The 16,094-nt window shown below is 41.7% G+C and overlaps 1 protein-coding gene across 1 annotated transcript in view; it reads left to right on the top strand.

Annotated features, from left to right (window-relative positions):
• MACC1 (MET transcriptional regulator MACC1) overlaps positions 1 to 7,480 on the top strand; it is a 175,514-nt gene extending 168,034 nt beyond the window's left edge. The window contains exons 7-8 of the transcript XR_008427191.1: positions 2,100 to 2,315; positions 5,100 to 7,480. The gene's annotated coding sequence lies outside the window, so the exon portion shown is untranslated. The remainder of the gene's footprint in view (positions 1 to 2,099; positions 2,316 to 5,099) is intronic.
• Positions 7,481 to 16,094: the final 8,614 nt, after the last annotated feature.

Below are 16,094 nucleotides of genomic sequence, written 5' to 3' on the forward strand. Positions count from 1 at the left end.
AAAGTAACAGACACGCCAAGAGAAACAAACAAAAAAAATGGCCCAAATGACAGAACACTTCAAAGCTCCTGAAAAAATACAACTAAGCGACGAAGAGATAGCCAACCTATCGGATGCACAGTTCAAAGCACTGGTTATCAATATGCTCACAGACTTGGTTGAATCTATTCGAAAAACAGATGAAAAAATGAAGCCTATGCTAAGAGAAACAAAGGAAAATGTACAGGGAACCAATAGTGATGAGAAGGAAACTGGGACTCAAATCAATGGTGTGGACCAGAAGGAAGAAACAAACATCCAACCAGAAAAGAATGAAGAAACAAGAACTTGGAAAAATGAGGAGAGGCTTAGGAACCTCCCAGACGCCTTGAAACGTTCCAACATCCGAATTATAGGGGTGCCAGAAGGAGAAGAGGAAGAACAAAAAATTGAAAACTTATTTGAACAAATAATGAAGGAGAACTTCCCTAATCTGGCAAAGGAAATAGACTTCCGGGAAGTCCAGGAAGCTCAGAGAGTCCCAAAGAAGCTGGACCCAAGGAGGAACATGCCAAGGCACATCATAATTACATTACCCAAGATTAAACGCAAGGACCTACATCCAAGATTACTGTATCCAGCAAAGCTATCACTTAGAATGGAAGGGAAGATAAAGTGCTTCTCAGATAAGGTCAAGTTAAAGAAGTTCATCATCACCAAGCCCTTATTATATGAAATGTTAAAGGGAGTTACCTAAGAAAAAGAAGATAAAAAATAGGAACAGTAAAAATGACAGCAAACTCACAGTTATTAACGGCCACACATAAAACAAAAATGAGAGCAAACTAGGCAAACAACTAGAACATGAGGGTTGTCATTAAGGGAGTGGGAGGGGGAGAGAGGGGGAAAGGTACAGAGAATAAGAAGCATAGATGATAGGTGGAAAATAGACAGGGGAAGGGTAAAAATAGTGTAGGAAATGTAGAAGCCAAAGAACTTATAAGTATGACCTATGGACATGAACTATAGGGGGGGAATGTGGGAGGGAGGGGAGTGGGCAGGATGGAGTGGAGTGGGGGGGGAATGGGACAACTGTAATAGCATAATCAATAAATATATTTAAAAAAAAAAGAATTTGAGACGTCTATGCAATGTGTTGAGATTTTGCAAATATATGCAATGATGCTCTTGTTGCTGTAAAACATCTTTGACAAAAGTCTTGTTTGTTTTTATTGATTTGTCACATGTTAACTGTCTTGTTGAATTCATTTTTCCCCACTAAAAATAAGTTCATAACTAATATGATCAGTTGAACTATCTATATGCCTTACTTTCACTGTAGAATTACAAAGTGATTACAGGTACTTGTTAAAGAGATAGCCAGGTGTTCTCCCTTCAATGAGCAGTTCTACATTTAAAGGGACAGCGATCTGAGGAGGGGTGGTGAGCAGAACGACCTCACTTTGACATTCCCGTGTCACATCTCATTTTCTGCTATAGTTCTCCTTTTAGTTATTCCTCTGTGGGTGAGTAGGAGGATCTGGGACCTCTTTCTTTCTGTTCTTAGAGATATGTGAGACTGCCCTTTTGTTCCAAAAAGCAGATTTTTAAATGTTCCTAATACTTAAGTCCACACTTGCACCCTTGGAATATACTGAGGCATTTATATATATGTGGCTAAGTTGGAAATCAATGCTTAGTCATGATGAATTACTGGTTTTACTTAAACTGATTCTACCTAGGTCAGTCTTATAAAAGCATTTGGGATTGGCAAGCTGGGTGTAATGTTGAGCTTACATGTGTTAGGTTTAATGGTAATACAATTAGCTACTACACTCCTTGGCATAGCAGACAAACCAATTCTGTGGGATTTGACTCCCAGGAAATACATACTCAGTGCTCATGGAGTCCCCTTACCTCATGGTGAAACGTAATGGTAATGTGCGGGAGGAGACAGGAAAGAATTTGATGTGGTCTAATGACAGAAGACTATTCAGGGACAACGGAAACATTGTCTTCCCCTCTTTGTGCTGGTCTTCTTCAAAATGGAATATGTATTTCATTCTTTCTCCTTATTTAATCAATAAGATACAGATTAACCGTTGCTTTGTTTTCTCCAGGACTGATTTAATGCCACCTGAGGCTGCTCTTTAAGACTCCTGAGAAGCTTCAGCTGGAGCGATCTCGCAACCCTGAGTGGAACTGTCCTTTGGCAGTCTTCAGGAGCTGGTGTCAGAAAACCAATTTCAAACTGGCTTAAGCACAAAAATTTTTTGTCCCTCACAACTGAAAACTCCAGGGATAGTTTCAGTGATTCCAGGATTCAGGACTTGAAGGTGTGATCAAATTGCTTGTGGTTTTTTTCTTTTTTTCTCTCCTCCATCTCTTCCTTGGGCTCTGCAAAGCAGCAGCCCCACGCTCTCCCTTCACGGGGGTAGCACGGGCTGCAGCGGCTCCGCCTCACATTTCCCAGCGTTCCACTTTCACGTTGGTAATGTGTCAACTTGGCTAAACTAAACTACGTTTCCCAGAGTTCTTTTTACTAAATATTTCTAGTTAGGGCTGGCCCCAAGAGAGATCTGTGGAAGATTTGGACAGTCCCAGGGGAGCAGTGGCCATTGGGACTTTTGGAAGATAGACATAGGTCAGGCCCCTGACTCAGCTTGTTAGTGCGGGAGTCAGCTGCTGGTCTGCAGCACAGTCTCCCTTTGGCCCCGCCTTTCCCTTCCCCGAATCCTGGCCAGGTGTGCGTGTGACTCTGCAGCCAGAGTGCCACTTCTCCTGCGGGCTCTCCACAGCAGCGGGGCTGTAACCTTGGAGCCAGGGAGGGGCCAACAGGGACACCAGAGACAGAGGCAAATACAGAGTCTAGTTGTCCCTGCTCTTCCCCAGGCCACGTCCACCTTTTCTTTCTCTCGACCAGACCTGCGACTCTAGGCTTAGCACCAGAGACGGAAGAAAAAAAGGTAGGACTTGGACCAGCTCTCACAAATGTGCCTAATCAAGCCACTGTAATAAACCCTTATTGTACCTCATTGCTGGTGGTGCAGCTTTTCTGAGTGAGCACTGATTGACAGGTAGGTAGGGCAAGAGAATAAATAGTTCTTGATAACTCCACAAAAAGAGTCCCTCTGATTGGACCAATTTAGGGTTTGTGCTTATCCCCCAGCCAATGACTGAGGGCTGTAATCAGTGGTCCTTTGATTGGTCAGACCTGGGTCACTGTGCTCTGTGCCATCCCATCCAGGCCACCAGGTTCCAGAGTCATTGATTACCCCAGGTGAAATAAAGATCTGTTCCTGGCATTGGGAAGAGGTGGTTGTTGAGGAGGCCAAAAGCAATTTCCCACTAAAAATGTGAGTGAGATTAACCTCAGCACTATTTTCTGTATCAGGAAACCTCTATCCTTCCAGTGTAATTGAAGAAGCTAGTCCTTGAGTCCTGGTGAGACTGGGCAATGGGCCTGCTTCTGTTAACTTCTGCAGCAAATCAAACGCTAAGTAAATGAGACTTCAGCAGCAGTATCTACCCTCCACAGACCATCAATAATTGCTGATAACATGACAGAACCATTTAAAACCCCAAGACTATGGGTTCACCTGGCCCAGAGGCTCAGGGTCAGATCCTCCTTAACTGCTCCCTCTTGAGCAGGACCCATAACCTGGTAGATGCACCCCACCTGCTGCCAGAAAGAAGCTGGGAGACAGGGATCGAGGAGGAGGCTCCAGAGTGACTAACAGAAAACCGTAGTTAGGCTCCCGTGGCTGACCTGCCAGTGAAAAACAGCCTGGGAAACTCCTTCGGACCTTCTCTGAATGAAAGACAAAAGCAAGTCTAAGGTCAGTGGTATTTCTATCTTTCTCAGCTATCTGACCTTTCATTGGAGACTTTTATCTCCCTTTTTGAATTAGTAATAACCTCTAAATACTGTCCAAGGGGAAAGTGAAACAACAATGTGAGCTAAGTGAATTAGATGATTCTAAGACAGTGAAAAGTACAGCAAAATGAAAGGGACAGAGAAAGATGGCGTGTGTGTTTGCTTTGTATTCATATGCTTTATTAAGAAATAATTCATATGTACAATTCACCCCGCCCATTTTTTTCAAGAACACATTAACTTTCTTTCTGAAAGCATGGTTTTTGTTTAGCATGCGTTCAGTCATACAATGTACTCTGGGGAGAAACGCCGTTCAGGAGAGAATACCATATTGTTACATGTTCAGGGTTGAGGGGAACGCTGTGGGTGTAGCAACATGCAAGATCAGTGATCAAGGTTATTCGTGAGAAGATGAGGGGAGAGCAGTTGATATTACATTCCTAAAGCTATTTTCAAAAGGTTTCACTGATAGTTTAGAAAAAAATTCCTAATTCCTCCTTTCACACTCTCAGAGAACCTTTGTATTTGAATTATTTTTCCCCGTTTTGATTGCTGAGGAGATTACTGTGCACTTAGGGAAAAGAGTCCAAGGTCTGATATGAGAGCGGCAAAGCAACTGCAAGGAATTAAGCCACCTGTTCTGGGTTCCCACTTTGAGCAAGGCTCCAACTCTGTCCCTAACGAGAGCTCTGTGTTAACCACTTAGTGTATTCTGTGTTTATCTACTGGAAAAGTGTATTAATTTGCTAGGGCTGCCACAACAGAATACCACAGACTGGGTGGCTTAACCAACAGAAATTTATTTTCTTACAAGTCCAAGATCAAAGTTTTGTCACGGTTCGTTTCTCCTGAGGGCCACGAAGGAAGGATCCGTCCCAGGCCTCACTCCTGGCTTGTAGGTTGTTATTGTCCCCCGTGTCTTCACACGGTTTTACCTCTGTGCATGAATCTGTGTCCCAGTTTCCTCTCCTTTGAAGGACACCAGTGACTGGATTGAGGCCCACCCTAGTGACCTCATTTTAACTTCATTAAAAGACGCTGTCTCCAAATACAGTCACATTCCTAGTTACTGGGGGCTAGGACTAAACCAACTGGGGTGGGGACAGCATAATTCAGCCCGTAACAAAACCAGTTCGGTCAAGTTTTGTTTGCTTTGTTTACCAAAATCAACCACTTTGTTTAAATGCCTTTTGGGCAATCCTGCAAGGAGCCTTTTTAAGTTTTACTTCCTTTTCTATCACAGGCAAAGCACAGATGCCTGAGAAGTGACGGGCCTCCCAGCCCCGCAGAGTGAGCGGAACAGTGGGGAGAGGCGGCCCTAGACTCCTAGACAGCGCGACTCTTTCACTTCGCCGTCCTTTTACCTCAGGCCAGATATTTCGTCCACCTTTGCCTCCTAGAACTAATGAAAACTCTTGGTGTGGATAATACATGCTTGTGGTTAATTTCCCTTGAGTTTCCTTTGTTGTCACTATGGAATCTCAGTGCTGCAGATAAAGACAGTTGAAGAACACAGACTGGGTGCCCTGGGGGGAGGGGCTATGACATAAATCTGAACCTCTTTATTAATTTGTTTATGTTTTAGTGAACAATGAGATGGCCGGGATTATCATCTGTTACTGAGAAAACCTAAATAGTGGAAGGCCTAGATCACGCAGCAAGCACACGGAGCAAATCTAAGGCATTTGTCCTGCAGACTGTGGTGGGCGGGGAAGACAGACTGTGCTGGACTGCGAGGGCCACATGGGTTAGCCAGAACAGGGATGTGAGAGAGAGGCAGAAAAATCTCCAACTGGGAACTGCAATTTGGGAGGGAAGCTGAACAAGCCTTCCCAGATTGTCATTTTTTAGAGTTTTTTCAGTGCTATGAGGGTAAGCAACGTTTCCCAATTTGCCTGGACTTAGGGGTTTCCTGAGACTTGGAAATTTCATTGCTGAAATCAGGAAAGTCCCAGGCACAGTGAGCAGTCAGTCATCTCAGGTACCAAACTCTGAAAGCCACTGTTAACAATAAAAGTGGCCACTGGGAAGGATCCCACTTTAAATCATCAGCAGGCTTCCTGCCCCAGAGCCCAAATAATCACATTCATTAAACCAGTGTTAGTGAAGGGACATGGGAGACTTGTATAGGTGAAGGGACTCATGAAAAGTACCAAGAATGTGTCACTGACTTGGAGACAGACTGTTTTGAGAAACAGGCAAAACTTAAAGTAAATACAAGGTGCAAAAGTTGATAGGGAGAGATACTAAGAACAAACCTCGCTAATTAAAATTTTGGCTGAGGACCAAACCTGATAAAGCTCACACCACTCTTTGGATGGTCTTTGCAGAGATATTTGTAAGTTTGTTACTCAATTACAAAACACTGAATTATTAACTTAATTCAGTAAAGAAATAACCCAGTTGTGAAATCGATTTGCAACTTTACTAGCCATTTACGGAAAAAGTATTTGTCAAATGTTAATTTGGTTTACAAAGACCAGTGTTAGGCATATACACCTGCACATTGAATTTAAAACATGGAGAAGGCGTGGAAATCTTTGCAGTGTCTAACTTCGTGATCTTTGAAAAGTGTCTTTGGAAAAGTCCTCAGGATTCCCTAGAACATGATAGTGACTTAACTATTAGCATTTAAGGAACAATAAATTATGCCACGTCAAGCACCCTATGATGTGTGAGCAATGATCCAAATCAGTTTCAATGGAAACTCATTGTTTTAATTATGACAGTCCAGTCACTGTTAGTGTCTTGTTTTTCCCCCCTTCCTCTTCCTCCTCGCCTGTTCTCCCCTCATCCTCCGTTTCCTCATCTTCTTTTTACTCATTGGCAAGAAGAACAGACGCAGACCTATTGTTTTTAGAACAATATAGGAAGTAACTGCTTCTGAGAGAACTGTTCATTGTCCATCATGTCTAAAGCACTATGTGCAGCATGAGACATAAATAAAAAACTCTCTCATTCTTACTTCACTTCCTATCTAATTGGAGGAGCTAGGCATGTAAATAAATAATTACAGAGAAGGCAGAAAAAAATAACCCGTCAAAAGTTCAGTTTACACATAGACAGGCCTTGAACAGAAGCTCATGATCTGGAAGGACTTACAAAGCATGTTAAGCATGGAAACTCCTGAGAGCTGTTGTCACCATCACTGCAGTTCCCCCTGATGCGTCCCCTGTGGTTTTGTGGCAAAACAATGACATGCTTGTGTTAACCAAAATTTCTAATTTTTTAAATTCACATTTAGCTACACTCAAAGCTCATTTAACAGTTCATTTCAACTATACACATAGTAAAAGTAGCGGACTTGAAGACTTCTCCTCTCTCTGGACTACCTACTTCTTAAATTCCATTTTCCTACATCCTGGGGATGCAGAGTGAGCACAGTCAAGCCACCGTCCTGCCTTCTCAGCCCATTTGTATATTTATATCCTCTGTATTGTTCAGGAGCAAAAAAACACCTTCAAATGGAAAGTTTCTAAAAACTTACACAAGGTTCCTTATTAAATATTACAGTGACAACTCCATTAATGTACTCCTTGATTCCTTGGGGGCAAAGGGCACTTGGAACAAAACATTTAAAGCTCTGAGTAAATTCAGGAATCTGTCAGTAAGTCCTGACTCAACAGAATTAACTCAAGTTTACGGGCAAGGCTCTTACATTAATAAAGGAGATTGTATTTCCAAAACATTCCAGTGTTTAAAAAAGTCTTAGAAAAACTACAACCCTGACTAAATAATGCTCAGGAAGAAATAATTCTGTTTGACTAAGTACTTCATACAGGAAAAGAGCTTGAGAGAGGCCCAGTTACAATTAACTGTGAAGATGTGACTTTGACAGTTGTTTCTCTTTTTGGAGGGGTGGGGAAGTAAAGCATTTTAATGATTGGGATACAAAGATTAAATACTTTCTGGTTATTGAATAAGGTAATTGGAAAGAACCCCTGGAGCAAGGGAATTGATATATCTCCCAAAACACTCTAACAAATGAAGTTGTAGACTATCAGAGCCAAGCATAAAAGGATCATCTAAAATTATATATTATATAGGATTATGTATATGGCCCATTCCAATTAGTAAACATACTGTAGCAATTTTTAAACAAAAAATAGATAACGCAATATATTTTTGATGTTTTTATGTATTTAAAAAATAATTTGATTTTTTGCCCTGGCTGGTGTGGCTCAGTGGATTGAGTGCCAGCCTGCAAACCAAAGGGTTGCTGGTTCCATTCCCAGTCAGGGCACATGCCTGGGTTGCAGGCCAGGTCCCCAGTGGGGAGTGCACGAGAGAGAGGCAACCACACACTGATGTTTCTCTCCCTCTCTTTATCCCTCCCTTCCCCTCCCTAAAAATAAATAAATAAAATCTTAAAAAAATACTTTGATTTTCCATACAAAAACATTTCTTAAAAAGTTTAATAGAATAGCTGCTTTGAAGTTTTTGCTATTTCATTGTGTCCTCCTTTGGCAGTGACAGTGGATTGCATTCCTGTCTCTGCTTCTTCTCTGGTGTTTCCTGGATCAACACCATAACTTCCAAGATAGTTGGATAAACTCACTGGTGAAGCAATCTGGGTGAAAAAAGTCACGTCCGTATTGAGTGCAGTTATCAGAACCAATTGACCCAGAAAATGAAGGGTAATTCATTGGAAGTCCAGTGAACAGATGAGAAAATCTTACAGTTGAAAGAAACGCACCATGTGATCATCCAGACTGTATTTCAACAGCCTAAATATTGCAAAACTCACCTCTCAGCGAGGCAGGTCATTGCAGTTTTGATCATTTCTCCATTTATGAAGGTCTGCTTCTACTTAAGCCCAAATCTACCTTTTGAACCTTGTTAATTAATCCATTCCTTCATTCCTTTATCCTTTAATAATAGTGATTGAGTGCCTAATCTGTGGCATAAGTGCTGGGGATAAAATAAAAGGGCCCATACCCTACTCTCATGGATCCTGCAGTCAGTGGGAGGAGCGTATTCACCAACACAGTTCTACATTCGCTGCCTCCAGATATTGAGACAACTATTATTTAACCTCGCCTTTAACATATTTTCTTCTTAGGCTACATCCCCCAAATTCCTTCATTTCAAAGAAAGAACTCCCAGACTTTCCCCTGCTTTCAGCACTTTCTCTGTGGCTGCCCATGAAACTGCTTTCAGCACTTTCTCTGTGGCTGCCCATACTCCTCTTCAAGTTTGCCCAGCACTAAACCCAGTGGACTTGGTGAGCTCTGCCCAGGGCACACTGATCTGTCCAGTCACTTACTTAGAACGCCTATGTAGCACCTGTCAGGCAAATGTGAACACAGCCATAATTCCTGTTTTCAAGAAGTTTGTGTTCCAAAGGAGGTTCCAGAATGAGCAAACCAGGCAATTGCTTCTCTAATTGGGGACAAGACAATCCCATTCATTCAGACCAGGCTCTTCAGATAAGAAAATGGGTCTTTACAGGTTTATGACATAGCCCCTCTTGTGTTAGATGAAGGAGTTGTGGCCCAAGACCCAGGCCCAAATACAGCAAATCCACTGAGCTAAACTAATAATCTGCAACTGAAGACCTGAGAAATAACATAAATTACAAAGTAATCAACTTTTACTATGTAAAATGGAATCATTGTGACATAAACCTCTCTAAGGTTGTGGTAAGTCATAACAAACCAATAGATCTCTAATCATTATTGATTTGAAAACAGGAGTATGTAGAAATATGTATGATAGAGCTGGGTAGCCTTAGACGTTGCCACCATTGTGAATTAGTAACATTTTGTTTGTGTTCCCTTCTCTTCCTCCCCAGTAGTGACAGTCTTATCAGTGATATTTTGAATGTAAGTGTCTCTGCTTTGGTCTCCTAGTTTCTGCAAATGAGTGGTTTCCCACCCACTCTGTGTTGTGAGTTAAGGCTTTGTATTTTGAGTATAGTTTGGACTTGTACTATAAGGAGAATTTGTGAACAAAGTGCCTTTAGTCATTCATCCACATACCTATTCATTTTATTCATTTACTAAATTTTTAAGTGAATTCAGTGCCTGGACTGTATTTGGAATTCCGCTAACTGTAGTGGAATGAGTGACTGAATGGATGGGGACCTAGTTAACCAACCCCGTGTCTCAGTACATTAAGATTCATCTGCATAAATAGGGAGGAACAAGACCTGGGTTTCTAGCAGCCTTGGGAAGCTGTATGTCTGTGATGGAGAAATGATGCTCACAGTGTCAGGAAGACCACAAAGGGTGGCAGTCCAGCAGGGGACAGGGGAGCTACAGTTCTCACGTGACTGTGCCTCTCAAGTGATGAGCAAGTGTCATGGCGTTCTGCCCCTAGCAAAGCCTGGTCCTACAGAAGATAATTGATAAACTTCAATGTTCCTTTGGGCCTTTCTTAGGCACTTTTTGAAGGTGATTCATTATTGCTACATAACATTAGGCATCCATATTGATTGGCCTGTGCCTGTGCCTTATTTGTTATTACATATTGTCAATGGCATCCTGCTGCCATGAGTTCAGCTCAGGCACCATTTGGAAAGGGCTCTTTCCAAATGAGAGGTTTACAGCGACCCTCCGGTCCTCCCAGCATGGTGGAGAGAAAGACAAGGTGCTCAGGTCGGGGGAGCTGTGTGGCCGAGCCGAGAAAAGAGGCAGGCATCCCTTCCAGGGCAATAAAGATGTAGTCTGTTGAGATTTTACATGATCAAAGTTCTTATCAACATCTTTTATGAAGTGTTGTTCTCGCATTCTTTTGGGGGAACTGTATATGCAGAGATTGGGGAGTAAGGATCCAGAACAAACACACAAAGGTTCTCAAAGAGAAAACAAGAGAGCAGCATGGAAAACAGAAAGCAGGGGAAGGGGGACTCAGGCAGGATGAGAATGGAAACTTACCTGGGTGGCTGGTTACCTCTAGGACCTTAAGAAGAAGAAACTGGAAACTACAAAGTAATTTCAGAAACCAGATTTAAGCAGTCATGAGGAGAGTTTTTAATGCCAAGTTTAACCATTTAGTACTGTAAGTGTGGTGGGATGCATTTTCTAAAGCTCTCCAAAACCAATTCAAGAAACCTCTGGGAATGTGCTGTATATCAAAGTTTAAATAACAAAGAGGGGTGGTTTTATCATTGGAAATCACAGCAAAGAAAGACATATTCTGTACTGTGACACATAGAAGATCTGATGACGGTGCCACTTCATGGGAAAGCTCAGGATCTAAAGCTGCTGGGTCCCTATCAACCACAAGTATCCATGGTGTAAAGCAGCAATTTTCAACCTCTTTTCTCATGGCACACATAAACTAAGTACTGAAATTCTGTGGCACACCAAAAAAAAATGTATATATATATAATTTTGCCAGTCTGTCAAAAAATAGGTATAATTTTGATTCATTCACACTGGACAGCTATTGTTGTGTTGGCTGTTGTCATTTATATATTTGGCGATCTAAAGGAAAAGAGGTCAGTGCTCCTGATTACATAGTCAGGTATTGCATGTTTTAAAAATTCTTGTGGCATATCAGTTGAAAATCCCTGGTATAAAGGATAACTAACAAGCCATGTGCAAAGCCAGAGGAAAGAAGGGGCAGGGTGTTGGTAAAACTGAGGGTCTGTGGATGAACATGTTTGAGAGCTCAAAACCCCCAAGTGATGCTTTTTTTTAAATTGCAGAGTAGTCCATTTTGTGCAGGTGATGTATTTGGAACTAATGTTTTTTTTGCTATTACATTAGTTAGCTGGGACTACCATAAAAAACACCATAGACTCAATGGCTTAAACAACAGAAGTTGATTTCTTCATAGGTCTGGAGGCTGGAAATCCAAGTGCATGTGCCAGCAGGGTTGGTTTCTCCTGAACTCTCTCTCCTTGGCTGGTAGACGGACACACTCTTGTTGCCTCTTTACGTGCTCATTCCTCTGATACCCCTTGTTCCTCTTCTTTAAGGACACCACCCTAACTCATTTTAATTTAATTACCTCTTTAAAGCCCTATTTCTAAATACAGTTACATTGTGAAGTATGGGGAGGGGACTTTAACATGTAAATTTGGGGGGGGGGGGCACAATTCAGCCCATACCATTGTGATGTACAGTCTTCAAGAGACAAGTTCAATAGGCTAGAGAAGATATGTTCACACCGCAGGCACCACTAGACTGTGTGTGGAGTGAGAGAACATTCTCCAGCAGCTGGCGTGTGTGTGGCTGAGACACAACCCTTACTGTGGGCCACACTGCGCTCCACTCCTCTCCAGGGACGTGGGGCTGGAGTTACAGCGCACACACAGACCTGCCAGTCCCCAGTGCAGGTTATGGCAGTCTCACCTAATCTTTTATCGTCTTACTGCAATTTAGAAGTATACCACTTTCCAGATATGATTACAGATACCTAGGTTAATTAGCCCTAATCTCAGTTTTTCATGAAAATGTCAACAGCCAAGTGGACCTCGCCAGAGGGTGAGCAGGCCCCTTCCTCTAAAGAATGAACACTGTCTTCAAAATGCTGACTTTTCTCAGGGGTGCTATGTGTTTACCTCTTTGGTTTGGATTCCCAAAGACAAGCCCGTATCCAGCTTTCCGTGTCTCTGTACTCTGTAGTGTATGATATATGTGAAGACAGAGGCAAATTAGAAGGGAGAGTAGTCTGCAGCTTTAAATAGCACTTTTTTTCTTAAAGTTGTGAACATCAAATAAGGTAGTATAAATGAGAGTGATTTGTAAAACTATTAAGTGACTTCTACACAGGCAAACCATTACTATCTAGGGTATTTGGTCCCTGTGCTGGTGATTCCGGCATTTATCTAATTTGGGGGTCAGTTAGAGACCAGCCTTATTAATCTCTTTACCCATTCATAAAGTCAGGATCACCCACTTCAGGTGCTATGACAATAGAGTCCTGGAGAAATATCACCTGAGAAGGCACTGAGTTATTAAAATTACTTATAACTGTGTATGCTTTACTCACACAATAACAGATGTGGGGAATGAAAAATTCGTGTCAAAAGAAATAAAATGTCTTGAGGAGTTTTCTCAGACTAAAAGCATGACTAATTCAGCAAGTAAGAAATTCAAAGCAATTTATTGAAGGGAGGACATTTGCAGAAGAGCTCTGGGGCAGGTGGGGTGCTTGCTGGAGGATTTTGCTGGGTGGCACAGTTTCCAGGGAAAGGAAGAGGATGAGTTTCCACCGGCATTTCCTGCCAGGGCTAAAACTCAGAACTTGGTGGACAGAAGACAGGAGCCTTTATAAGCCCAGGAGATGATGGAAATGGGGACAGAGCACTGGGAAGGCAGTGAATGGGCAGAAACCAGAAGGGCCGAGCAGCCTGGGGTCTGAGAGCATTTGGACCCCTCCACCCTTCTCTGATGGGTCTCCCTCATCCTAGATTTTCTTATGATGTTTGACAGCCTGGCTCTCTGTGTGTGACACTTGGCATTTTTATAGCTCCACTCCAATTTTATTATGTCAGTTCTTCACCTTTAAGAAGTATATACTACCTACATTAAAGACTACAAGATACATAATTTAAGATAAACAATATCCTTTGCCTTAACAAGATCTGCTATTTAAACGTGTTTTTTCTTCACAATCATATCTTATGCTCATACTTGTCATATACTTTAACACCTAGTTGTAATTTATATACCTAAAGACAACACTTTCTAACTGAAAGTTAAAAAAAAAACTATAATATTGAGTAAAGAAAGTAAGGAGGAAAAGGATCCATGTAACCCTTCATATACATTTTTTCTAAAATAATAACATTTTTAATACTAGAATTAAGTTATCTTTGTAAGGTTCATAAACAGTTAAAATCCCTAAACAATTCTGTAAATGCTAAGAATTATTTAATTAAGAATAACTGAGCAAACACTCACTGTCCACAGTATTTTTTAATTGTTCATTTATCAAGAGAAGCTATTCCTGAATTCATATTCATGTTGCATGGTTCAGGAACACAGGTCAGTGACAAACTTCCATGGAATTCAACCCAAAGAAATTCCTTTTGTTGTTGTTGTTGTTGGACTTTTTTTGTTTTTTTAAAAAGTATATTTCATTGATTATGCTATTACAGTTGTCCCAATTTTTTCCTCCTTTTCCCCTCTCTGCCCAGTGCCCCCCCACCTTGCCTTCAGCAATTCCCCCCACCTTAGTTCATGTCCATGGGCTGTGCATGTAGCTCTTCACTCTCCAAGCTCACTTTGCACTCTGAAAGATACCAGCCTTCCTCATCGCTACAACATCCTTCAATGAATCATAATTTCTTTAGAAATCTGCATAAGCCTTCTTTCTTGGTTCAGCCACAGCAAACTTACAGAAAGCTGCACCCAAGTGGATATAAGTTTGGCTCCAACAATATAAAATTGCAGGTGTGTGGCCAGAAGGCCACGCACAGGAGGTTTTGTCAAAGCACCGGAAACATGGTGGTTATAGTGTCCTCCACACTAATGTCCCCTGATGGAGAAATGGGCCCTTTGCATACGTTTCAGGTATATAAATTACGTGTTACCTGTGATTACATGCACTTATATGTACTAAAAGTATAAAAGACATGCATGGGCAAATAAAGTGATCATATTTAAAGAGAAAGAAGCAGTTAAGCAGTGGGTCATTAGTGGTTTTTATTACATTTTTTGTTTTCTAATTGGAGTTTGAAACTATATTCAGCAAAATATTAGCATACATTTACCCTATAGATGCTTGTATGAACAATATAGTCTCTCCTTCCATATTGGAAATACTTGGTAACCAAAAATAAATTAAAAATTAAAAAAATAAAAGCCTAAATCCGTGTTTTTCTACTAGGAAAAATCCTAGCAGAATTACTCATCAAGCATAATTTTGCTTGAAATTTTTCATCAAGCCCAATCTCAAATCACTGCGGACTCTTAGCCAACCTCTCCACTTCGTAGGAAGGAAATATGCTTTCATCCAGCACTAAGTGGTTCAGGATGCTACCTTCAGAACAACCAGTTATTATGTTGACTGTGTCATAAGGATCGCTCAGTGCCATGAACCGAGTATGCAAAGGACTGAGAACCTTTAGGGTTACTGCAGTTTTCCTCTGAAACATTAAACCTGCACACAAATTACATGTATGGACTGCCTCCCAAACATGGAGGTGTGCTGCAGGGAAGGAACCCTGAGTGTAGGACCAGAAACTGGGGGCCAGCTCAGTTCTGCCATTTAACAGTAGTAACCACAGGGGGGCCAGTCACCCCCTCTGTCTTTTGTTCTTCCGCTGTAAACTCAAGATTTGAAATTCCTTCTGGCCCTGGGTGCTCTCAGGAGGTGGCAAAGTAGCAGTGTTAAGGAGGTATGTTCTGAGGGGAGACTGGAGAGGACTGTCATGCCTTCCTGATAGGCTGCTTGTCAGGACTAAATAAAAATTGCACCAGCATGGCTGTTAGAACCATATCAGACTTGCTATTTGACACAACTAGTTTAGATTTGCAGTTTCCAGCAAATATAAAAGGATTCACCTCTTTTTCCTGCTGTGATTCTCTATGCCTAGAACCATGCCAGGCTTGTGGAAGTTGATGATGTCGAATGCTTTGCCTTGGTTGACTGCATGTAAAGTATATACATTCACACTATTTCGTGCATCCCAGGATAGCAGTGACATATATGCTCTGTCCTGGGCCTCAAGGAGTTAACAATGTTGTCGAGATATAACAAGTGAAGCCTATGAGATAATTACTAACCCATATAAGGCTCTGGAGGTGAAGAGTGGGGTAGTGAGGGTTACATCCAGTCTAGAGGAGGAGATATGGGATAAGACACACCAGTGCTGGAGCCTGAGCTGGAACAAAAGAATGATTCATTGAATAACATGGGAACCCAGCTAAGTCCCAGGGTCCTTTGTTATCTTAGTCTCTTCCCAACCACTGTCAGTGCTGATTAATAAAATGGAATAACAAAGTCCTGAGTGCTCTCATCACCAGCAAGGAGGGCTCTGGGTTCTGGGAAGAAGAGGGCTTAATTATTTACAACTTGGGGCACGGATTGATAACTTCTTTCTGAAGCAAGGAGTTATGTGCCAGCATTTACTTTCCTCCACTTAAAAGAATTAATTCCATTCCATTCTAAAGCTCAAATACTCTTTCCAAGCAAGCTATTTACTTTTTTAATCCTCTCTGCCAGGAATTCGTCTGCATGCTCATTACTGATATCCTGCTCAGTGAGGCAATGTGTTTGGTTTTATGCTTCTTAGGTTGAACCCAGAGAATAATTCGGCTGCCACAAAAGAGGGAAGTAA

This window comes from Desmodus rotundus, chromosome 6 (assembly GCF_022682495.2).
Source record: "Desmodus rotundus isolate HL8 chromosome 6, HLdesRot8A.1, whole genome shotgun sequence".
NCBI classification, from domain to species: Eukaryota; Metazoa; Chordata; class Mammalia; order Chiroptera; family Phyllostomidae; genus Desmodus; species Desmodus rotundus.